General features: G+C 46.1%; 1 protein-coding gene across 1 annotated transcript in view; it reads right to left on the bottom strand.

Moving 5' to 3' along the window:
* Positions 1-19,078: 19,078 nt before the first annotated feature.
* Positions 19,079-25,590, bottom strand: part of Hmg20a (high mobility group 20A) — an 82,453-nt gene continuing 75,941 nt past the window's right edge. The window contains exon 10 of the mRNA XM_005347400.3: positions 19,079-21,386. The gene's annotated coding sequence lies outside the window, so the exon portion shown is untranslated. The remainder of the gene's footprint in view (positions 21,387-25,590) is intronic.

The following is a 25,590-nucleotide window of genomic DNA, read 5'->3' as shown; positions in this document are numbered from 1 at the left end:
ATCTATCTATCTATCTATCTATCTATCTATCTATCTATCTATCTATCTATCTATCTAATCATTACACATGGCCTTGAGCTCCAGAGAATCAAACACTCACAGTGTAAAGCACTTCCAAGTACACTCAATACCCATAGAGATACTTCACTATGCCACATACTTAGGAGGCAACAGACAAAAAGGCCTGCAGAACTATTTGTGGTGGATGAGTGGTAGGGGTCGACACTTGAGCCCAGGTTCCTACCTGCAAGTTTGCTGTCTTTCCCACCCCGCTCTGTCTGCAATGCTCAGCTCTCTGCTGCTAGTTCCCCAACAGTCCTCCACGTTTCTCCAGCAGAAGTTTTCCTTGTGTAGATGCCCCAGCAGCCACCTCACCAGAGCTGCCCCTTCCTGCAGGCCCTTTTTCTATGCTGGCATTTGCAAAGCATCCTGTGGTATACAATACCACCCACAATATGTCTTGTCCTGCTGACTTCCCCAACTGTGACTTCAGCCCCAGGCTGAAGCACCTGCACCTCTTAGTCCATGCCAGAAGGCAACCCCAAGAGCCAAGAGTTTCTTGTAAAATGTCAAACTGTTCCAATCAAGCAGAAACAGGCCCTGAGCTGGCTCATTTGTGATCACTGGGGAACAGGGAGCTAAGCCCTCCCAGGCTTGTCTTTGTATCTTTTTTTTCACAAGCATTGTCCCTTCTTAGCCTGTGAGTGAGGACACTATGCATTAGCCACTCTGGAAGCTCTAGACTGGAACCTAGATGCCTTTCCTCATTCCTTTGGGATGAAGCTAAATGCTTGGATGCCTTCCTATGTCTGATCCAAAGATGGCTAGCCGAGGATGCCTGTCTGGCCAGCAGTAAACTTTTCCTTTCCAAGTTCCCTCTAGACTCCCAGGGAGCCACACTCCCACTGGGAAGCACTTTTGACAAGTCCTAGCTCAGTCTTGTAAATACAGCACCTGAATCCAAAGACCTAAGCTGAAGTCCCACCTCTGCTGCTTCTAAGATGTGTGTGTGCTAGGACTGTCATGGACGGCTGCACAGATAGGGTGTCCACTATCTGGCTGTTAGGAGTGGGCTCTAAGGATGGCCGCACCCATATCACCTAGTATAGAACCTCCTTACTGCCCCAGAATGACCAATTAAGACTTGTCTTTTTTAAAATTTATTTTTATTTCATGTTCATTGGTGTTTTCCCTGCATGCATGTCTGCTGTGGAACAATGGTTTTACTTTGTAAAGATTTGTTTCTTGAACTTGTTTAATAATATGCTGATTGGCAAGTAGCCAGGCAGGAAGTATAGACCAGGCAACCAGGCAGGAAGTAGAGGCGGGACAATGAGAATAGGAGAATTCTGGGAAGAGGAAAGATTCAGTCTGCAGTCGTCACCCAGACCTAGAGGATACAGATGAGAATGCCTCGCTGATGAAAGGTACCAAGCCACATGGCTAACACAGACAAGAATTATGGGTTAAGAGGTAATAATTAATTAATAAGAAGCCTGAGCTAATAGGCCACCCAGATTATGATTAATGTAGACCTCTGTGTATTTCTTTGGGACTGAACGACTGCAGGACTGGGCAGGACAGAAATCTCAGTCAAATTATGTTTGTGTGAGAGCGTCAGACCTAGAACTAGAGTTACAGAGAGTTGCTAGCTGCTATGTGGGTGCTGGGAACTGAAACCAGGTCCTCTGGAAGAGCAGCCATTGCCCTTAACCACTGAGCCATCTCTCCAGCCCAAGACATGTCCTACAAGGTGAGTTAAACATCAAAGTTTCAGAATCACTGAGGTTTTATGACCCTAGGGCCATGGTGTGCGGACTCCCCTGGAATCCTACAATATGGCTCTGCCTGGGTGGGAAAACTCACTTTTCTCTGGCTCTTATTTCTCTGTCTGTCAAACAGAGGTAACAAAACCTGTCTCTCAGCTGAGGGCTGGGTTGAGAGTCCTGTTTGACACAGCCTTTGTGGAGACTCAGAGGAACTGGCTGGGGTTGACAAAGCCACCCCTCCTGTGAGGTGAGCCCTGCACTCTTCTTGACCCCCAAGTACTTCCAGGAAAAGTTAATCCTTAGACTGTGAGTCTGGAGAGGATCTTAGTGCATCAAGTAGATACCTTTTTAAAAAAAAAAATTTATTTTATGTGTGTGAGTGTTCTGCCTGCCTGCCTGTCTGTCTGTCTGTACACCATGTATGTATTGGTATCCACAGAGGCCAGAAGATGGCACAAGACAGATGTGAGCTGCCATGTGGGTGGGGGAACCAAACCCAGGTCCTCTGGAAGAGCCGCTGGGTGCTCTTAACCACTGAGCCATCTCTCCAGGCCCAGATAGCTTTTAGTCAATAGTTTTACAGATGATAAAATCAAGGAAGAGAGTTGGATAGCAAAGCTGTTGTCAGTGTGAGCCGAGCCGGAGTCTGGCCTGCTAGTCTTCATTCCCATCAGTCCCCGCAGGTTTACAGAACTGTCCTTGCAGTTTACCTGCCTCTGTCTTGTCTTCAGCACCCTGTGGGGATAAAGTAGAGGGAGCTTGAACAAAACCTCAAAATAGAATCTTCCTTGAAATAGGACCCCTAAGCTGGGCATGCATGGTGGCTCACACATGTAATCCCCGTCCCAGGAAGCCTTATGCAGGAAGATCACCGTGAGTTCCTGGGCTACAGGAGTGAATTCCAGACTCACCTGGGCTAAAGGGTGAGACTTTGTCGCAAAAAAAAGAGAAAACAACGAAACAAAAGCAAAAATTCAGAATGGAATATACAAGTAGATTCTGTACAGATGCTCTATGGGGCCGTCCATTCTCAGACGTAAGGGAGTGTTGGAAGGGGGGAGATGATCCAGAAAGGGATGCTTTTCTTTTTTTCGTTCTTGCTTTTTTCATTTGTTTTTGAGACAGGGTTTCTCTGTGTCGCCCTGACTGTCCCAGAACTTTCTCTGTAGACCAGGCTGGCCTTGAACTCAGATCAGCCTGCCTGTGCCTTCCGAGAGCTAGGATTAAAGACATGTGCTACCACTGCCTTGCTGGGAATGCTTTTCTAAGTGATGTAGCTACTCTTTGTGCTGGGCCCTGCGGTACGTGTTGATATATTCCAGTTATGGGACCGTAAGACACCAGCCCTGTCCTCACACTGGTCCCAGGCTAGGAGGTCATGTGACATGTGTGCCCGAAAAGCAGACAACAACCAGTACTAGGCCCTGAAGGTAAGCCCGCCATCTCTAGGTGCTACCAGAGGGGCATAGATAAGCCCGCCATCTCTAGGTGCTACTAGAGGGGCAGAGATAAGCCCGCCATCTCTAGGTGCTACCAGAGGGGCATAGATAAGCACGAGGAACCTCTGGACAGCGCAGTAGAAGTCTAGAAGATGCTCAAGGCATTTGGACTGAAAGAGAAAGAACTAGAAGGTGCTGAGTGTGCTTGGGGACAGGGGACTGGACTGGAGAGGGCTCACAAGCTTCCGCTAAAGCAGGCTCTAGACTGACTAGTTTGGGCTTTGCGGGCTGAAAGGTTTCAGTCTCCAGCCCTCAGCTTTGGCCTCGCAGCACAAACCAGAGTCCGTGACAGGAAACAAATGGCCAAGGCTGCGTTCCACACTTTACAGACACTCGAGTGCCAGATCTCAGCGCCTTATGTGTCATAAAATAGAGCCCTCTTTTGTCATTTTTCCAGTCATTTAAAGGATCAAGAAGAATGCAGAAGAATCAAGTGGCATAGCAGTGCACACCTGTAATTCCAGTCCTCAGAGGTTGCGAGAGCTGGAGTTTGAGGCCAGCCTGGGCTATATGGTGAGGCTCTGTCTCAAACAAACAACAACAAACTAGAAGATAAAAATAAATAAAGAAGAAGCATTCTTTGTTTGTAGGTTGTATAGAACATGTAGACAGATCTGGCTCAGGGAACCTTACTTAGCCATTTCTGACCTAGGGGCAAAATAGACGCTGTTCTGGGAAGGTTGGCTGAGGCTAGACCATTCTGGGCACTTAAGTCCAATATAGATAAAAAAAAAAAATCTAGTTTTTTTTTTAAATTCAAGTCAGAGGTTGGAATCTATAATATGTAATGTGTGTGTGTGTGCATATGTGAACGCCAGAGGTTGACATTAGGTGTCTTTCTCAATTGCATTTCTTTTTGTATATTGAGGCAGGGTCTCTCACTTGAACCCAGGGTTTGCCGATTTGACCTAGCCTTATCTAGCCAGCTTGCTCCAGAGTGCCTGTCACTGCCTCCTGAGTGCTAGGATCACAGGAGGGCTGCCATATCCACCAGTGTTTAGGTATGTGTCGGGGATCTGAACTCTGGTCCTTAGACTTCTGAGGCAAACAAGACATGTCCCCATCTCCTGGGATCTATAATATTTGGATATCCCTAGACTGGACCCCTCTTCCAAGAGCATGGCTGTCGAGATCCCAGGGAGGGTGTGCATAGACTGAGTGGGGAGAGGCTGGGGTGCGGGTTAAGTTTGAGCTGCCTGAAAGACGTGTGAGATGTCAAGTTGACCACTGACGCCTGGACCTCGAGCTAAAGCTGGAGGATGTAGAGACGGGAACAGCTGAGCCTCACACAGAGGATCCAGAGAGCCAGAGAAGTGGGGACACACCCGGCAGGCAGCTTGTTGAAAGCCAGGAGGAGGGAGCCATTTCAGAAGAGTACTAACTGTGCCTAGCACTGCTGAGACCCAGTGTTGGTAGATCTGGTAATATGGAGGACTCGAGTGGCCTCACTACCAGCAGCTTCAGTGGGGAAGTGGCTGTGGAGTCATGGAGGAAAAAGGTGATGTCAGTGAGTCTTAGAGACAGTCTAATCTTTGCAAGATGGTCGAAAGTGAAGCGTTAGTCATCCGGACAAGTGATTGGACTAACCCAACTGGTACTGAGCAACTCCTGTGTCTCAGGCACAATGCCAAGGTCCAAGACTGTAAAGATGGGAGACACTGCAGAACCACACTCCAATGTACTTAGCCCAGAAGGGCATTAACAAGCGGGTCAGCGACAGGGATGTCAGAGTGTCTGGCTCAGGACCAGGAGCGCAGAGTTGGTTCTGTGGGACCCGTGCTTGCAGATGCTCAGGAGTGGGACAGAGGCTTCCAAAACCCGCAGAGCTGTAAAGGAAAGGAGGGGTTAGGAATATCATGTGGTCAAATGCGCACACAGGGCCGGAGGGAGCCACGGAAGGTGGATCTGAGGAGTAAAGCACTGCCCACCTTGGCCTGCGTGCCTCTGTACTTCGCTCAGGAGCAGCGGTTCTTTCTCAACCTTCCTCACGCACAGTTCCTCATGTTGTGGTGACCCCAACCATAAAATTACCTTTGTTGCTACTTCATACCTGTAATTTTACTACTGTTATCAGAATCATAATGTAAATATCCAATATGCTACCCCTACAGGGGTCGTGACCCATAGGTTGAGAACCACTGCTCTATAGTACCACTTCTACCTGAGTGTGGTTGTGCACCCTTGACATTCCAGGTTTTGGGAAGCAGAAACAGGAGGATCAGGAGTTCAAAGTCATTGTCAGCTAAGTAGTGAGGCCAGCTAGGGCTAAACAGGACCCTGTGAAGCCAGTGGGGGGTGGTGGTGGGAAGGGAGGGGTGGGAGGAAGAAGAAGAAGAAGAAGGAGAAGGAGAAGGAGAGAAAAAGAGAGAGAGAGGTTTCTAAAGAGAGGAACACAGCATGGATCCACCAGCTGCATTCCTGGTACCGAGCTTACTACCTTAAATATTTTTTGTTTGCTTTGAGATATCGTCTCACTAGTTGCCAGAGTTGATCTCAAGCTCATGATCCTCCTGCCTCAGCCTCCTAAGTGCTGGTGCTCCTTAATACTTTGAATAAGTATTTGAAGTATAAGATAGACCCAAGTTTATACTCTGAATCTAAGGTGTAATTGCTCGAGTGACCTTGGGTCCTTTAACCTAACTTGGTTTCAGTTCATCTGCACAAACAGAATTTTCCGAATGCTTAAATGGGATGGCAAAGGTAAAAGCAGGGTTGGGTTGTTGCTCTAGTAGGAGAAAAGCTGTGGATTCCATGTCCAGCACAGAGGGAAAAAAAAGAGTAAAAACAAAAGTCACAATTCTTATCTTATTTGAAGCAGAATGATATTTGAAGGCATCTTGCATCTTAGAAATATTGCTTGTAGGCTGGCAAGATGGCTCAGTAGGCTTGCTGCCCAGTCCAATTACTCCCAATTACTTGAGTTTGATAGTGGAATCCTGTTGTGCAATATTAGTTGAAATTGTGTTCCATTCATTTATACTATGGAATGTTTAATGATGCAATGATGTGTTGCATTCTTTTATGGTGCATTTGTTTAACTCTGTGAAACTGTCTTACTTTGCCTGTCTAAAACACTGGCTAGTCTAATAAAGAGTTGACTGGCAAATAGCTAGGCAGGAGAGAGAATAAATAAGAGAAGAAGAAGAGAGAAGGAGGAGTGAGAAAAGGAGGGGAGGAGGATGCTAGGGGCTAGCCACCCAGCCAGCAAGAGAGTAAGAAGTAAAGAAAGGAATATAGAATAGAGAAAGGTAAAAGCCCAGAGACAAAACGTAGGCAGGTTAATTTAAGTTAAGAAGAGCTGGATAGAAACAAGTCAAGCTAAGACCAGACATTATTAAGAGTAAATCTCGCCGGGCGTTGGTGGCGCACGCCTTTAATCCTAGCACTCGGGAGACAGAGGCAGGCGGATCTCTGTGAGTTCGAGACCAGCCTGGTCTACAGAGCTAGTTCCAGGACAGGCTCCAAAGCCGCAGAGAAACCCTGTCTCGAAAAACAAACAAACAAACAAAAAAAAAAAAAAAAAGAATAAGTCTCCATGTATTTATTTCGGAGCTGGGTGGTGGGTCCCTAGAGTCAAAGAGTAACACAAAGTCGAAGGACTCCTAGAAGCTGGCCTCTGACCTCCACATACATGCTATGGCACATGCATGCTCCTGACCCCACATAAAATAAATAAATAATAATGATTAAAAAATTTCTCCAAAGAAGGAAATGTGGCTGTTAGCTTGTGTGCATGTCTGTGATGCTAACACTTGGAAGGGTGAGACAGGAGGACTGAACTGGAGGCAAGCTTGGGCTATAGAAAGACCATCTCAAAGAATAAAAGTGAAAACGCTTTCCTTTAGTGATATACAAGACATTGTCAAGGGCCTGAGGAGGGAAGGTAAAAGCCCGACAGACCAAAGCCAGGTCAGGCTCAACTGCAGAAGTGTTGAGAAACAGCAAGGGGCCTGAAGATTCTAACAGGGGAGTGGTGGGAGGGGAGAGGCATGGGGCGGGGAGGCCTGCATGATAGGAGGACTCCTTTCTGTGAATGGACTGCTGAGGGCAGAGAGCCCTGGGCAGAACTGGAGGAAGTGTGTGCAGGGACTCACGGTTCGCCAGCTCCAGTGTATAGTGGCAGGCACTCTTCACTAGGCTGTCAGATTCAGGGAGAGGTGTGGGTGTAGGGATAATTTGTTCTTCGTTTTGGACAAACTGAATTGAGGAGTCTCCAGGACAACAGATGGAAAAGGCCTGAGGGAGACAGAAATAGATTAGGAAGTCCAGAGGGGCAGATCCAGGATGTCCGCACGTGGGAGGTGAAACTGGATGGTCCAGATGATGGTCCGCAAGGTCTGGGTTTGTGAATTAGTTCTGAGAATAATAGAAGGTAGAGCTCAGATATAGCTAGCATAATTTATTGGTACAACACATGCCTTATTTTTTAAATTTATGTATGTGCACCATGTGTGTGCAGTGCCCTTGGAGGTCAGAAGAAGGTGGGGGATCCTCTGGAACTGGAGTTACAGGCAGCAGTGAGCTGGGAACCAGATGGAGTCCCCTCAAGAACAGCAAGTGCTCTCACCCACGGAGCCATCTCTCTAGCCCCTGCTTTGTCTGTTTTGATGCAGACTCAGAGACTTAGGCTAGCAGGGATCATCTGGCCACTTCTGTTACCAGTCTTCCAAGGAGATACACGTGACCAGCTGAGAACCAGAGGACCTGTGCCAACAGCTTTTCAACATACATAAGGCAGATAGATCCAAATCCCCATTTAATAGATGGCAAAAACAAGTCTACAAAAGAGGCAAGTCTGTTTCAGGCCACAGCAGTGTTAACAGTGGGAAGCAGCTTCTGAAGTACTCAGAACTTTGGTTGTCCCAGCTGGGGAAAACGCTAGGCCTGCAAAGGAACCTCATGCCCATTGGAGTGGCATGAGGAGGGAGGAAAAGCACTTCAGGTTCAAGTTGCTAGTTTTGCAGAGTGTAAAATTACCGCACAAGTCCTAGAGAATAAACAGAGTTAACACCCCATTAAATACAATGGACTTTCGCTGTGCGCGCCAGACGTGCTAGGACTGAAACTAGCTGAGCAGGAGGGAAATGTATCACACCCGCTGCCTTCATGCTTCCAAAGAAGAAAAATCCAGAGCAGGGGGAAGAAAGCGCCCGCAGCAGCTCTGCAGGCTCAGGGCTGAGGACCTGGTAATGAAGTCTTTCTGGAAGGTAGGAAGAGCTGTATGCAGTGTGCTATTTTTAAACCTGCTGTAGTGGCAGTTGTATTCCTGCCCTGGCACTTTCTCTTGCAGAGGAGGGGCTTGGGGAACGCAGCCAGGAATTTAGATGTTATTTATTGTATTTCCTTTTATCAGTCAAATGATTTTCTTATTTCCCACGTAGATAAAGATCTCGCGCTCACAGCTTCGGCTTGTTGACCTTGTCAGGACTGCTGTGCTGTCTGGAAATTGGTCCCAGAGAGAGAAAAGGGCATTGTTGTTAGGGGCTGCTTGGTGGATTGGGTTTTCGGTTCTCCCAGCAGAGAGGAGCTCAGTTTGCCAAATATAAATAAATAAAAACCTTCCCCTCAAAACAGAAACTGATTGTCTTATGCCTTCCTTTTTCTCGTGCAAAACTGAAAGGTTGTCCAATAAGTTTGCTTGAGTAGCCTTCTGCACCTGGCTTTTCAGGAGCACACAGACACACAGACACACAGACACACAGACACACACACCACTCTCACCACATACTCACACCCCTCTCCCTTCTCTCCCTCCCCTCTTTTTCTCTCCTCCACCCCCCACTCTTTCTCCCTCTTTACTCCCCCTTCCTCTTCCTTCTCTCTCTTCCTTCCCCCTCTCTATCGCTCTCTTTTCCTCCCTCCCCTTCCACTTTCTACCCCTCTCTCTTCCTCTCTTTTCCTCTCCCTTCCCTCCCCCCTCTTCCTTTCTACCCCCCACTCCATAACACACAGCGAATCTAGAGTCTCCTTGGCCGGAAACAGGGCAGAGGGGCGGGGCCCTCTCTGTCTGGCTTGCCAGCTCCAGGCGGTAGAGATGCCAGTACGCCTGAGCTGAGCCATGGCAGCTTCCACTCTGCTGGAAGCCTCAGAGCTAGCCAGGCCTCTGCCAGCATCTTCCAGGGGCACAGTGAAGCCGCAGGGCTGCCTCTCGGCCGGAGGCCTCCTCCTCCTCCACCCCACCCCACCCCTATTGTCTCGCCTGGCTGGGGGCTGCTGGCCAAATTTGCAGACAGAAGTCAGCGCCACTGCCTCTCACCTCGGAACTAGCTCAGCAGATGCTGCGGAAGGCTGGAGTTTTATTGCAAATCCTCATTTTTGGCTGGCTCACAGCTACAGAACATCAAAAGAACCAGCTAGTCTGGGGGCAGCCAGCGCCTTGCAGGCTCGCAGTGGGAAGAGTAAGGAGGTGCAGGCCTCCTCACGCTAGGGTGAGCCGAGGTTTTTACGAAGGCCAGCTTTCCAGACCCCACGGGTCCTTTTCCTCCACCGCGGTGCTTCCTGGTTGGGACAGCAGAGGGCGCTCCTCTGACAGCACTGCCACCCGGCCCGCCTTCCCACACATCTGGAAATGGGCTCCACCACTCTTACGAAATACCAAAGGGCCAGGGATCTGTGTGTGAGATGTGCTGGCATCCGAGTGCGCACGCATACACATCACTAATTCCACTTTCTCATGAGTTAGATTTCCCGTGAAGAGCTCTTGTGGAATGTGGGGAATTTGCCTCGCCAAGGCGGCCAGCACATCCTATTCTTGGGCTTGTCTGGCCCCGGTTGCAATGCTTGGATCTCCTCTGGTCTGAAGCCTTTGCCCTCCCCTCCCACGTTTAGTGGGGAAGAAAAACAGGAGGAGACCTCCCAGATCTTTTCCTCAAGGAAAGAGAGTTTAAAAAGTTCAGCGCTGACCTTATAGGCCTTCCTGATGTAGAAGTCCAAGACAACATCTTTCTAATTACGAGAGATTAGGCACGCCAAAGTGACAAGCCAAGGATGGAGGAGTGTGAGACTGAAGCCAGCCAAAAGCCCTAGTTGCTATTCTGAGACTGCACCCCAGACCTCTGAAAGCTGCATGCATTTAAATGTCCACATTTTCTGCAGAAGCCAGGAATCTCAACTTCTCTTGGCCAAACAACACATCCGTCTAATATGGTGTGGGAGAAATATGTTACATTCTTTATGAACAGAAAGTTAACATCACCCAGAATCAATATTTATATCCAAGAACACAACGAACTGGCTTGTTTTGTACTGCATGAGTTTAAGATAGGGACATCGTGAAAGAGTGGAGAAGGCAGACGAGCTGAGGTTCAGGCATCCCAAAAGGGTCCCCCCCCCCCCACTCCCCAGTCCTCCTGCCTCTTGGGATTGAAAGAAGAAAGTAGAACAGCAAGCAAGGCAGGAACCAATGCTGAGGCCCAGGATGTGAGGCAGCATCCTGTAGGCAGGCAGGTCAAGGCCTCCTCCTGTCAAGTGAGGAGAGGAGGGCCAGGGCCAGGGCTGTATCCGGCCTAGGTGCTGACACAGAGCAGGACATCTGGAGGAAAGTGACGCTGCTCCCACGGAGCTGCTGTTGGTGAACCAGGCAGTTACTTTAAGGTGAGGCAGGGACTGGGAGAGAGACCTAGCCTTCCTACAGCCATCACTGTCTTTGTTTGCTCCTTCACATTGATTTTTTTTTTTGTTTTTGTTTTGTTTTAACTTTTCTTCCCCTGGAGACAGCTTGGAGCCTGGAGTCAGCTACTTGTTCCCTGCATGTAAAATCTTTACCTAATTAAAACAAAAACAAAGGCCTTTCCCGGAAGATTTTGTGTTTCCCGGCAACATAGATTCTCAAAATGGGAGCTTCCTCTCCATCCTCAAGGTGAGGACTCAACGGGGCCTCCTTTTGCAGAGCAAGCTGGTCCTCTTCGTTTTCAGATGAGGCACTGGCTGCGAGCCTTTGCAGCAACACTACTTGTCTCTCGTTAAATACCTGGAGCTCATTACCTCATATCCTGCAGCAGTCTTCAGGGCCTTAATGGGCATGGTCAGCAGGAAGGGTCCTTTGGTTTAGAGGGAAGATTAAGGCCTGATTAATCTTGGCCCCATTTACTGTGGGTCAAATCCTCAGACAGAGAAACCCCTCTTGGCAGAACCACAACATACATACATACATACATATATATTAGTCTCTAGCCTTTCCTGTGCGTTGTTAGTGTTTAGTTGTTACAGTGTGCTTGGTCTGTCCTGTTATTTTCACCCAGTTCTTTTCTGTTTTGAGACAAGGTCTCACTCTGTGGTCCTGGCTGGCCTGGAACTCACTATGGATGCCAGACTGGTTTTGAACTCAGAGATCAGCCTGCTTCTGCCTTTAAGTGTTGGGATTAAAAGCTTTTGCCATCATGCCCAGCTTTTCATCCAGGTCTGGCAGATGACCAGTAAATATCCCAATCATATTTGCTTTGAAATCAGTTAAGATAAACAGATACTGCCATGCCAGAAGGAACGTTTAGCATGTTCTTCCCAGATGCATGGTTCCCTTGCTCAATCTCTTGCAGGAAACCTATGCAAGCACATGCTGTAACCACTGCAGAGATGCCAGCCGATTTAAGCCAGTAGAAAAGCTGCTTCTCTCCCTGCTCTTCTGGTGTCGAGGAAAGGGGAAAATAGTCAAGGTGGGCAGTAAGGCAAAGCATAGAACATGAAATCTTTACCCAGGGGTGGTAGATGTTGGCAGATGACTTTGCCTAAGCTTCTTCTAAGTCAACCCCATGCCAACCAATGTCCAAACTTACCTCTCTAGCACTAGCCCATTCATAGAGATGCTTCCCTAACACTCATGCCTATATCTCCAGCTGGCATGCCACAAAGACCCCTGACTTCGGGCCACTTCCGTCTGTGCCGGCCTGCCTTTCTCTAAGCTCTCCAGCTCCATAAGTGGACCCTACTCATCAAAGCGTCTCTTTCCATCCCTCTCACCTCTAACCCGTGCTCCATTTCATTTTTTCTTTACCTCTATCTGGGATTACAGGCGTTCTCCACTATGCCCATTTTAGTTATGTTATTTAGGACTTTGTTAGGAAGCACAAACATGCCTGTATAGCACATTTTTAATATTTTGAAAGCTATATTTTAATATAGTAGATTTCTTAAGGTGTTTTGAGACAGGGTCTTGCTCTGTAGCCCTGGCAGACCAGGAACTCACTCACTTTGTAGACCGACTGGCCTCAAACTCAGAGAGATCCTCCTGCCTCTGCCTCTTGAGTGCTGGGATTAAAGGAGCGCACCATGCCTGGCTCTTTTTTTTTTTTTAAGATTTATTTATTTATTATGTATACAACATTCTGTCTCGATGTATGCTCGCACGCCAGAGCAGGGCGCCAGATCTCAGTACAGATGGTTGTGAGCTACCATGTGGTTGCTGGGAATTGAACTCAGGACCTCTGGAAGAGCAGCCAGTGTTCTTAACCTCTGAGCCATCTCTCCAGCCCCCTGGCTCTTTTTTTTAATGTAGTTGAAAACATGCTCTTGGAAGAGCTGTTCACAGCCCTCACTGGATTGCCACAGGGATTCATGACAAAAGAAAAAACAATGGCTGCGAACTTGTGAGCTAGTTCATTATCTTCTCATGCTGCTGCTTTGCAAAAACAGCTGTGATCGTTTTTCCTCTGCCTCAGATTACAAGTGAAGACCATTAGCGCGGCATCTGAAGCTCATTATAGCCTACTTCCCTAATCTTTCACTGTCTCAATACCTGGGAAGTACTGGGGGGGGGGGGGCTGAACATCGCTAAACAAGAGCTCTACCACAGACAGAGCTACCTGGCTCTTTCTAGTTTCTTCAAAAACAACAGCAACAAAACTATCTTGCTGTAGTGCCCCACTCAAATATGTCATACTGGCAAAGCCTCTTGCAGACCTCCCTGTAGCAGCACCATTGAATCCTTTATTTGTATTTTCCGGAACACTCGGCTCACAGCCGTTTGATCATTTCTTGGACCCCACTGTAGTCAGCTTTTGTATCTTTTTTCTTAATTCTTGTTGTATTATGAACTAGCTCCCAGAGAAGAGGGACTTCCTCAGCTTTTCATCTGAAGCACACAGAAACATTTGAATGGAATGAACGACTATATCTAAAACATTATTTTCCCAAGCGGTGAGTAAAATCCAGTGAACCATATTAGTCTGCCTTAAAAAAAAAAAAAACCTAAACAAACCGAAAACTTCTTTTCATAAATAGAAGGCTTCTTAAAACATCCTCCAGCCTGGAGATAAATGGGTTCTCATCTCACATTCCGCTGCACAGGCCCAGCTGACGTGAGGGGGCCAAGTCATCGCGGCAGCCCGCGTCTTCTCATGTTACTCTTCTTTGAATGATGCCCAGTATATTTCTGGCCAGTCTCCCCGGCACACGCTTCCTCTTGCTTCCCAGCGTTTTCGAGCCATCAGCTTATGGTATGATTTTTATATCCTACACCACTCAGCTGCTTTTGGCCAATCTTAAACAAAGGCAGATGTGAGGTTTTATATTTTCTTTTCCTAAGGAGCTCGAGGAATTAAAAAGGAGGCCATTCCTTAATTTCATAGCTGAGTGAGCAGCTCGAGTGAGCCTACGTGCGTGTGCGCACTGAGTACGGGAGGAATGCTCGCCAACAGTGACCTGAAGTTAGCAGCTCAGGGAAACCACAGGCTTTTAAGAGCTGAAAGGAATTTTTTTTTTTAAACTGATAGCAGAGAGATTTAAGCCAGCTGCTCAGGGATAATCTCAAATTTAGCTAGCCTAAAATGAATTTTTGTTTTGTTTTGAAAAGTGTCTCACTCTATAACTTACCAGGCTGACCTCAAACTCTTTCTAGCCAAGGATGACCTTGAACTTTGGTCCTTTGGCTTCCCCTTCCAGAGTGCTGGGATTACAACTATGCACTAATGCAGCCAGTTTATGTGGTGCTGGGATGGAGCCCAGAACTTCATGCATTAGGCGAGTACTCAGCCAACTGAGCTACACCCCCAGCCTCCAAACAGAATTCTTCATCTTTCCTTCACATTTTATCTCCAAGTCTGCCCCATCTCAGGTAATAGCACCCTGTCCTTGGCCTAATTGCTAAAGCCCAAAAGCTAGAAATTAGTGTGTGTATGCATGTGTGCATATACGTATGTGTGTGTGTGTGTGTGTGTGTATATATATATATATATATACCCATATATATATATGGGTATTGCTGGGGTTCAAACTCTGGGTTTGTGTATGCTAGGCAAATGCTTTACTACTGAGTCACACTCATGGAATAATTTCTGATTTTTTTATTTATATACAATCCTTTAGCACCTTTGGTCCATTATAATTCTAAACTAACTTCAATCTATTGGACTTTTCCACCACCTGGAACTCACTATGTAGACCGAGCTGGCCTCCAGTGCTGGGAATAAGGGTGTGCACTGCCACTACCCATCTCTGTGCAGGGTTTTCTAACTAGGCTCCTGAGTCTTCCCTGCCTTCCTTGAAATTCTCCTCACAGCTGGGAAGAACCCTTAAGCAGCTATCTGCCCCTCACTAGTGTTAGTGTTGAAATCTCGGTAGACGATGCTCACGTGGAGTAAGCTCGTCGCCGGTCCTCACAGGCTCTGCGTGACTGCAGACTCCAGGCCTCTGGCCTCGCATGACTGGTCCAGCCTCATCAGTTTTTCCTTCTTCCTTTCCCGCCTCGGGATTGTGACCTTTGGATTCCCACAGTCTTACTGGCTCCTTTAAATCAGTTTTTCTCTAGAAGATAGTTTTTGAGAAAGACTTTTCCTCTCCCATAGTTCCTATCACTTCTCATGTTTGGCCAAAGGCTGGGGGTGGGGGTGAGCGCGTGAGTACTTTACAGATCTCTCCTCCCAGTGGCAGATAAACAGCAGGGGTCTGGGACCTGGAACAGCTGGTGACATAAACATTCAATATCGTGTCCAGTTCTCAGACTCACCAGGCTCTGATGTTGCCCTGAATTCATACTGGTCTCATTAAGTATCTCTGGAACAGCCCAGCATGGTGGAACACATCTATAATCCCAGCTCTCAGCAGCTCAAGACCATTCTTGCTATCTAGTGAATTCTAGGTAAGCCTGGGGTATATGAAACTCTAACTCAAGACAAACTGACCCCAAAACAAAAACATTAAAAAAAATCTCAATAACAGTGTGGTTATGGTAGAATGTGGAGCTAGATTAAATATGTATAAAAAACTTTTTAAGTCATTGAAAAAAACCTTACAGTTAGAATGCTCGGTGTTGGTGGTGCACACCTTTAATCCCAGCTCCGGGAGGCAGAGGCCGGTGAATATCTAAGTATGAGGCCAGCCTGGTCTACAGAGCGAGTTCCAGAACATCCAGGGCTACACAGAACAAAAACTTGCCACAAAACAAAACACAAGACCACACTTGGGGCTGGTGTGGTGCCACAGGCCTCTAATCCCAGCACTTAGGAGGTAGGAATCAGTAGATCTCTGTAACTCAAAGCTATCTAGTGAGATCCTGTCTCAAAACAAAAAAACCAAAACAACAAAAACCTTCTTGTTTCTAGTTGCGTAACTATGCAAATTACCTATCATCCCAGTCCCCATCTTCATTTACTTAACTATAAAATGAATATAATATAAATTTCTGGTAGGAATTAAATGACGAAACTAATGAAAAGTAGAACAGACTACTTAGTTGGCTTACCCAGTGTGTCTAGCTGTTGTTTCTCTTGCCTGAGTGCCCCGTACTTTATGACGGGCACTACTCTAAATGTTGTCCATGGATAACCAGTTTAACCGACAGGTCAGCAGCACATACACTAACCGGGAACAGTACAGTGAGAGCAGGGACCCTGTGCAAGGGTGACACAGGAACTTGTAGATCATTCCAGAAACAAGCGAACACAATAAACAGACTACATGAGGCTGGGAGCGTAGCTCAGCAGTAAAGGTTTGTCTAGCGTGCCTGAGAGGGGAACATGTGGGAAGGAGAGGTTTAGGAGGAGTGGGAGGGGACGAGAGAGGAGATCCGGGGTGAAAATGACCAAATTGTATTCTAGATTTATATAAAATTGTCAAAGAAGTTAAAGAAAAATCAATTTCATGTATACAGATGGTTTTCTCTACATGTATGTCTCTGCATCAGCTGCATGGCTGTTGCTCAAGACCAGCAGGTGTCAGATCCCCTGGGGCTGGACTTATAGGAGCTATAAGCCACCATGTGGGTGCTGCAAACTGAACTGGGGTCTTCAAGAAGGGCAGCTAGTGCTTTTAACCATGGATCTCTCTACATCGTCAAGAAATTTAAAGGGAAAAAGTTATCTCAGGGCTGGGGAGATGTTTCAGTTGGTAAAATACCTGCATGAAGACCTGAGCTCAGAGTCCTAGCATCATGTAAAGACCCTGGTGTAATGGGTATGTCTGCAACCTTAGCTTTGGGGAGAGGGGAAAGACAGGCAGATACAGAACATGTTGGCCAAGTTGCTATGTTGGAACCCTGCATGACCCTGAGAGAGACAGTAAGTTGTGATTTAGACAGGGCTTCTGTGCTCTGCTTCTTTTGGCATCTCTCTCTTTTTTAATGAGATACACTCGTATTTAAGTCATTGTTGACTTGGTTTTCTATTGAATGCAATTAAAAAAAAGGTAGAGTAGTATAGGAAGAACTGCCCTTGATCTATGGTCTACACACACACACACACACACACACACACACACACACACACGCACTATCTCTCACAAGGTTACTTCATTTGAAATTTTTAATTAGAGCTGCCCTATATCAGAGCTATTTAAGTACGTTGGTCCTTTCTATTAGTCTTCATCAGACATATATGTACTATGTAATTTTCATATGTGAACATGTGTTTTGCCTGCATGTATATCTGTGTGCATGCGTTGTGCTGAGGAAGCCAGATGTCAGGTCACCTGGAACTGGAGCTACAGACGGATGTAAGCCACTGTGTAGGTGCTGGGAATCTAATCCTTCTGGAAGAGTAGCCAGTGAGCGCTTTTACCCACTGAGCCATCTTAACCCAGAAACACACCTTATGAATACTGTTGTAGCACTACACAATAACCTCAAGTGCAGTGGAAAGATGCGCTTGTGAATTGGATGTAGTGTTCGGGTCACATGTAGAACGCTCATCAGTTTCGCAGCTTCCCACCAATCCAGCAGTACAGATATTCTCTCCAGAAATTTGCATTGCCTGCTCTTAATTTCCCAATGCCATTCCTATGTCCTCAGGCTCCTCTTCAGAACTTCATTCCTGTTTCTGGCCGGAGTCTCTCCACAGACACATTCCCAGAAGACGTTTCTAGTTCATGTTCATCTGATCCTTCTGACTCTCCACCGCTCTTTCATGAGCTGGCATGGGAGGCCGTTTAAAGTTTATGTCTGAGCCAAGTTTTGTGAAAGAGGAAAACAAATAACTCAGAGAGAAAGGCCCTAACTTGGACTCCTGGTTGGGAGGCAGGAAATTATTTCAGAGAGCAGGAAGTAGTTATAGCTTTTCCACCAAGCACTATTTCATCATCCCCACCCTCAGGGCGCGACCATTCTGGTGCAGAGTGGTTAGAGAAGTGTTCATCCTGGGCAAGCATTACCACCTGTTTCTGTTGACTTTTTCCAGGCCTGGCCACCAGCTGCTGAAGCTGGGAGAGAAGCTAAGGTGTGAACAGGAAATGCCAATTCACAGTGAGATCAGTCTGTTTCCCAGCTGTTTGAGTTCTAAGAGTGTGTGGTTATTTTCTAAGGGTGAAGAAGAAAGGGAAGACGATGTGTCATCTTTAAAATATGGATTTCTGCTGCCTACTCTATGTTCCCTTCTTCCTCTTCCTTACTAAAACTCCTGTTATGGGGCAGTAATATCCACATAGTGATGATGTTTCTAGAGGTCTTTAATAGCCAGCTATAGTGATGTGGTTGGAGGTGTTGAGTGTGATTTCCAGGGAGACGGGGAAATCAGGCTTGCTGGTTTGTCTTGCTTCTCTCTTCACTTCACGCTGCCAGGAATTTCAAAGGGATGGCTGCTGGCCAAGTAGCTAAGTTGGAATACAAGGTGACCTTGAGAGATACACTATGTTGTAGCACAGACAGGAACCTCTGTGTCAGTCTTGGCCTAGCTTCTTTTGGCATACCGTTTTTACGAGAGAGACACACTTCTGACTTAAGCCACTGTTGGCTTGGGTTCTGTTAAATCTAATCAAACCCAGTCCTAACTCAGATACTGTGATGATTCCTGGCATTTTTCAAAGTATGGTGGTGATTTCTCTTACCTAATTCTTGCCTTCTAACAACACTGTAAGAAAGCTGAGGCACTTGTGATGTCACAAGAGGAAGTCTGAAGTGACACAATGCAAGAATTGCCCAGTGCCACACACCAGGCTGCCTCATCCTGAAGATTTCAAAAGCATGGTAGAAATTCACAATCCCCTTTAAAAATATTTTGATTGGTAAGTGTGGTTATTTTTAAAAAGCAGGAATTTAGGCACAACATTTCTTCAGTCAAAAGATCAATTAACAAGGGACTTCAGAGTCACTGACTTAAAAACATCCTTCAAGTTGGCTCCAGAATACTACTGCCATATAAAATTAATCAGAACTCACTGTATTGTTCCGATGCACACCGAAAGAGCAGCACTGTCAAACATGTGACAATGTTTTGAATGAGCAATTAGTAAGATGAACGTGTGACTACTCCAAAAGCCTTGCAGACTTGATCAATGGAGAGGCGACCACGTCTTTCAGAGGAAAAAGCAGAAGTAGAACTTTTTTGTTATGATCTAAGCAAAACTGGTCACATGGACTCAACATAAAAAAGTTTTAATGAGACAAATGTCAAGCAAGCATATCAATTTCTTAAAGAAAATCTAAAAGTTTAATTACAAAACACTTGCACAGAAACCTGGCAACTCAACAGTTCCAAACACATGTACACAACATTTTTTTCCCTAAAACATGTCAGAAATAAAACCCCTCATCCCTTCCCCAGCTGATCCTGTGTTTTAATAAAAAGCAAGAAGGAAATGTGTAACACTGAATAGGTAATTATTTCTAGAGGAGAACATGTAGGTGCAGAATCAACCTACGAATCTATCGGAAAATAAATCCTTGTGCCAGCCTGCACCCTTCTCACCTCTCTGTGATGAGCATGGGGTGAGAGGAGGTGGCACAGACAGCTCTAAACAACCTGACTGAATCCCAGCCACCCTCCAGGCAGAGGGCAAACTACTGGGAGACGCAGTATTTGAAAGCAAGCTACTGCTTTGACATACTGTAGGATTCTAGTAGATTCTTTCGCTAACCTCTTGAATTCTGGTTATGCAAACGTGACTAGACAAGATGAGGTATCACATCTAGAAAGAGGGGGATGATGATCTTTGGACCAAGTCATAGCCTTATCTGGCCACAAAATCAGTGCTATGGGAGCGGTACAGACCTGCACACAAAGAGAAACAGCAATATGAGGAGGAAGGAAGAAAGGACAGGAAGCATCTGGCAGACACAAACTTCCAGAACCAGCTTGGGTGTCCTTCTGCTACAGACAGTGAGTTCTACATGGGTTCAGCAGGCAAGCAATCTAAATGGCAAAAACAGGAGATGAGGGCAGGGAACCAGGACAGTACCCAGGCAACAGAGCTGGTGGGCTGTGCAGCAGTAATGAAGGAGTCTTTTTCTAAAGGACTGCTATGTGTGGGCTTCAGTGCACGAAGTTTGATGTGTTCACATTACTCTCTATTGTTACGATTGCTGTTCCCTTTGGACTAATAAAGCACACAGAAGAGAACACAGTGCTGAGAAGACAGGATGGTGCAGTAACAGGACGGAGGCTCTGGACTGTGCCCTGGCTTATGGGCATGTTGTGAGGGACCACATTTCATCCCCCTGCCTTTGGTGGCCTAGTGCTTAGATATTGGGCTCAGCATGCTCTGCTTTGGTTCCAAAGATCTCAGCTGCCACTTTTAGCCTTGTGCTCTAGAGCATAAAAGAAAAACCCAACCCAACCCAAACCAAACCCCCAAAACCCCAAATCCAAAACCAACCCTGAGGAGAGAAAAAGAACCTATTTTACAGTTAAACAGAAATCTCTTAATAAGGAGAGCGAAGGAAGGAAGCCTGTCTTTTCCAGATTCCATGGATTCAGCAGTTAGTGGCTTGAGAAGGAAGACAAAACAAGAGGATTCCACTGTGCCCTTTTGTCAGCTCAAGAGACTACTTCCACAGAAGTCCCCATCACCTTAATGCACAGATCTGTACACTGAAGGCAGAGCTGTGCACTTTCCACTTAGACGTTGGGCTGCTTTCCAACACCAAACGTACTTTCCCTTCCTCCCTCTTTACCAATGACCTTTTTTTTCCTCAGCAAAAGTGCTCCAAAAGACACTGCCAACAGATGGGGACTGAAGAGCCTTGCTGTGGCTGGGACTCCACGTCAGAGCGCGAGCAAAGCTCAGAGAACAGCAGGCAGGACCAGGAAGGAAGGAGAGAGCATTGTCCTTCAGGGCAACAATCACAGAGCCTGCTGAGGGCTGGCACCCACTGAGCACCAGTCGGGTGTGAAACACAGCCTCACTCCACAGGGTACCCTCAACAAGAAGCTCCCTTCTTTGGAGTCACAGTGGGGCAGTGATGGGAGAAGATTGGGCCCAACCAATGAGAATTCTCCTTCAGAGCCCCGCTGAGCAACAAAGCCCAGAGGTCAGAAAATGGAGATGTCTAACTTGGTGGGAGTGAAAGGGAAGCCCCAGAGGCATTTAGAAATGTTGACGTCTAGGTAAGAAAACTGGAGTGGAATTGTAACAACGAATCTTCCTTTCAGCTGCAGAGGGAAGGAAGCCGTCAGTCTCAGGAAGTCAGAGGAATGTATGCAGATCCACTTCAGCAGAAATGGAAATAAGAGGAATCTAAGAAGTCTTGGAAGTCGGTGAGGGGCTGTACACTTTCAAAGCTTCACACAGGGCCTTCTACAGTTCACACATCCATTCTTGCTGCTCCCTTATACAGCTTCCTGGGGTGAAGGCAGTTCACTTACTAACAATTCTTCCATAGGGAGGGGTCTGTAGTCCTCTGCCCCCACTCAGTTCAAATGTTCACGGATGGCTTCTCATTTTGCACAAGTGGAATCATTACATCTTGGAGCACTAAGATCTGCAGAAAAGGAAAAAACACCAAAAAGGTAACTGCTGATCTGACTGAGTTAGGATTACAGATTTAAAAATGCTTTGTTTGACTTTTGAGAGGATTACAACAGGGAAAAATATGAAATAAAGATCTTGCAAGGCTGCACACAGGCATCAGTGAGATGTTTCAGACAACATTTCAATGAGAAATATGGCCCTGCTCTAGTCCTGGATCCAAGAGAGTCAGAGGCTGTCATCAAAATACAACAATCAGACAAATCTGTGAGGGAAATTAGCGACCTACTTCAGTACAGAGAAAGTAAAGCCAATTAAAAGCATAAAGCTAAGGCTATCTGCCTGTACAGGAAATATGTCCATGTGTTCTTTCAGCACACTTTTTTACTGATTTAAAACACAGTCATTGGGCCGGCAAGATGGCTCAGTGGGTAAGGCTGCCAAGCCCAGTGCCCGAGTTCAATCTCTGGGACCCACATAGTGGAAGAAGAGAACCAGCTCCCATAAGTTGTTTTCTGATCTCCATACCCACAGCATGGCATGTACATGTTCACATGCATAGACACAGACAGACAGACAGACAAACACACACACACACACACACACAAATGTAATGAAAACACAATACATAAAAAAAGAACATCTTCAATCTTCAAACAGTTGAGTTATGTGGTTCAATAAAACTGGGCAATACATGGATTCTAACAGTCATAAAAGTGACCAACTCTCAACAGAAATAGCCTCCTGGTTCCATTTTTGTTTTTAGGGCTAGTGACAGAGAGGTGACAGCTAGGGTAATTCTTCCATTGTATATCTATAAAAATAAATTTTAAATGGCTAGCCAAAAGTCACTAGCATCAAATCACTGTATTTGCATTAATGCTTTGTTCTAAGTTTGGAGTATCTTAGCCCTACTTCCACCCGTCACCTAAGAGCTATGCTTCAGAAGCCTCTGGATGACAGTTTAGACTGGCATCACTTACTCAAGTATCTTCAGACACTACATCTCACCTCTTTGGGATTCAGTGTCTGCATAACAAAACGCTGGGTGAGCTGGGGAAATAACCCAGTGTACCCAGGCATGAGGACTGGAATTCAGATTCCCAGGAACACACAAAAAAATGCTGGGCGTGGTGGTTCACATCTACAATCTCAGTGCTGATGAGCCAGAGGCAAGCAGACTGTCAGAACTCATAGGCCTGCTAATCTAGCCAAACGGGTGAGCTCTAGATTCACTGAGGGTGACAGACACTGATTGCTTTTCACACGTGTACACTTGAAAGAGTGCACTATACATTACACACACCCACACCCCATGTTGGATTTCTAAAAGTCTTTCCCAGCTCTGATACGTTCTCTAAAACTTGTAAACTGTGGCTACTAGCTTCACTTTATTCACTGGGTCCTGACAGGGAATGAAGCCTTTGCCAAATTCATGCCAGAGTAATTAATTATACCATGAGTGCTGGGGACATGAGGCTAGCTGTCTGTCTATACATATTTGTATAATGAGACCACACTAGTATTAATCACAGTCTTTCTAATTGTTTCTTTTGACGGCTTCGTTATGTGTGCATGGGAAATTATAAGAATCTGTAGTAACAGAAAGTTCACATTTGCAGGCTTTTTTTTCTTTTTCAAGGACAAAATACTAGGTTTTTGAAAGACCCTTCCGAGAGGAGCACTACAGCTTATAGCCTTATGGTAGACAGCTTTAGGAAAGACTACTGGCATATGCTCAAAGCGAAAAGCCACTTTTGGCTTCATACTCGAATTCATTGCCCTCTCCTTAGGTGAGGAGACTCCATGTTATCAATTACTGATTTCTTTCGCAATCGTCCTGCTGAGTCTCCCAGCTCTCTCTTTTTAAGCCTACAAGAGTGCTAATTGAAAACACTGTGTGGGAAGGAAGATGAGCTCCTGAGAATCCCAGGCCTAGATTTACAAGCTGTTCCCTTCATAAGCGGCAGCAGTGATGCCACTTCTTTACCCTATTGGGAGGCCAGTCATCTCTTAGAAGTAAGTCCATTCCATCTGGCAGCTCGCTAGAAGGATGATGATCTTGTTCTCCTCTAAGGATGACCAAAGTTAAAGTATAATGAATTATCTTGTATGGTCACCATCCAAAGACTCAAACAAGATGGATAAAGAGTATTGTCTTTGTTTCTGCTAGCAAATGCTACCTTATTAGATGAAGAAATATGGGTCTGATGTGTCTCATGTTTTGCTCAAGCTCTAAACCAAGCAAGAGTCCAGGTTATGCAGATGAGGTGCTCTGTGCCTGGAGGGGATGCAAACCATGCTGTTCCTTAGGAGCATTTTGCTACACTCCTGTGTTTTAATATGTGGCTATATCACGATGTGGTTCAACCCTAAAATTTCCACCTGGATTATAGTCAGTGAATAAGAAACAATTTAATCAACAGACCATGGGGCTGCATATTTTGAAAATGGCACGTTACAAGAGCATCCTACCTTTACAAACTGAAGTAAACAAAACCCATTTTCATTTAAGAAATGTTATCTGGCCAGATGTGGCCACACAAGACACCTTTAATCCCAGCATTTGGGAAGCAGAGGTAGGAGTAGCTTTATGAATTTGAGGCCAGACTGGTTTACATTGCAAGGTCCGGACCAGTAAGAGCTACCATTGAGACTCTGTCTTAGAAAGAAATGATATCTGATGACTGGCCATTAAAAGTCTCCGTGGGCAGTTCTCTTTTGGAAATGTACTTTCTGTTCCTTCCTTCAACAGGATGGAACACTTGCTGCTACTCATCTGTTGACTTTTCACTTGTGTGTGTGTGTGTGTGCAGGTGTCCACAGAGGCCAGAAGAGAACATCAGATCCCTTGAAGCTGAAGTTATAGGCAGTTGTGAACGGCTGTGTGAGGTGATGGGAACTGAACTTGTGTCCTCCGCAAGAGCAGCCAGTATTCTTAACTGCTGAGTCAGCTCTCTAGGCCCCCTTTCCCTGCTTCACTTTTTTTTTTTTTGAGACAGGGTCTCTCTCTGTGGTCATTGAACTCAGAGATCCTCCAGTCTCTGCTGGTATTAAAGGCGTGAGCTACCACGCTTAGCTCCCTTTTAAATTTTGTTTTAAAAATGGAGTCTTGGCGGGGGGAGGAGGAGTCTGGACAGATAGCTCAGAGGTTAAGAACACTGACTGCTCTTCCAGAGGTCCTGAGTTCAATTCCCAGCAACCACATGGTGGGTCACAGCCATCTATAATGCGATTTGATGCCCTCTTCTGTCATGCAAGCATACATGGAATGCTGTATACATGATAAATAAATCTTAAAAAAAAAAAAGGTGGGGTTTTGGTTTGTTAGCTTTGGAGCTCACTATGGAGGCCAGGTTGACCTTGAACCCCTAGCGTCTCTCCTACCTTTACTTCAAGTGTTGGGATTATAAGCCTAGCTTGTTTGTTTTATTGTGTGCATATGTACATGTGAGTACGTGGGTGTCTGTGGGGCTGCACATGCAGACTAGAGGACATCTAAGCTGTCATTTCTCAAGAACCATCTCTCTTCCTTTTTTGAGACAGGTCTTTCATTGGTCTGGAATCACCAATTAGGCTAAGCTGACTGGCCAGCAAGCTACAGGAATCCACTGTCTCTTCCTCTTCAGTTCGAGAATTAAAGGTACATCACCACACCTGGCTTTTTTATGTGGGTTCTGGGATGAAAACTCAGGTTCTCATACTTATGCTGCCAACACTTACTGACTGAGTTTCTTCTCTATACCCTTTTGTTTGCTTTTCCAGACAGTCTTACAAGTGCTAGCCCATGATGGTCTTGAACTCACAATCCTCCTGCTTCAGCCTCACAAGAGCTGGGATTGCAGGGGTGTGCTACTGTGTTTGGCTTGCTTGCTTGCTTGCTTGCTTGCTTGCTTCCTTCCTTCCTTTCTTTTTTGGTACTTGGAGGGACAGCCGTGGGTGCTGGGAACTGAACTCTTATATTTTTGGTTGTGAGCCTAGCCTTTAACGGCTGAGCCATCCCTCCAGGCCTGGCTTTCTTTTTTTAAACTTTTCAAAAATCAAGACATGAATTGCTTCACTGAAGTTTAGTTTATACCAACATTTAACATACAACAGTCATACTGCTATTGAATGGTGAATAAGAACATTTCTTGCCGGGCGATGGTGGCGCACGCCTTTAATCCCAGCACTCGGGAGGCAGAGGCAGGCGGATCTCTGTGAGTTCGAGACCAGCC

Source organism: Microtus ochrogaster, chromosome 5 (assembly GCF_000317375.1).
Source record: "Microtus ochrogaster isolate Prairie Vole_2 chromosome 5, MicOch1.0, whole genome shotgun sequence".
NCBI lineage: Eukaryota > Metazoa > Chordata > Mammalia > Rodentia > Cricetidae > Microtus > Microtus ochrogaster.
Note: the sequence above shows the minus strand (reverse complement) of the source record. Positions and strands in the feature narration are given on the sequence as shown.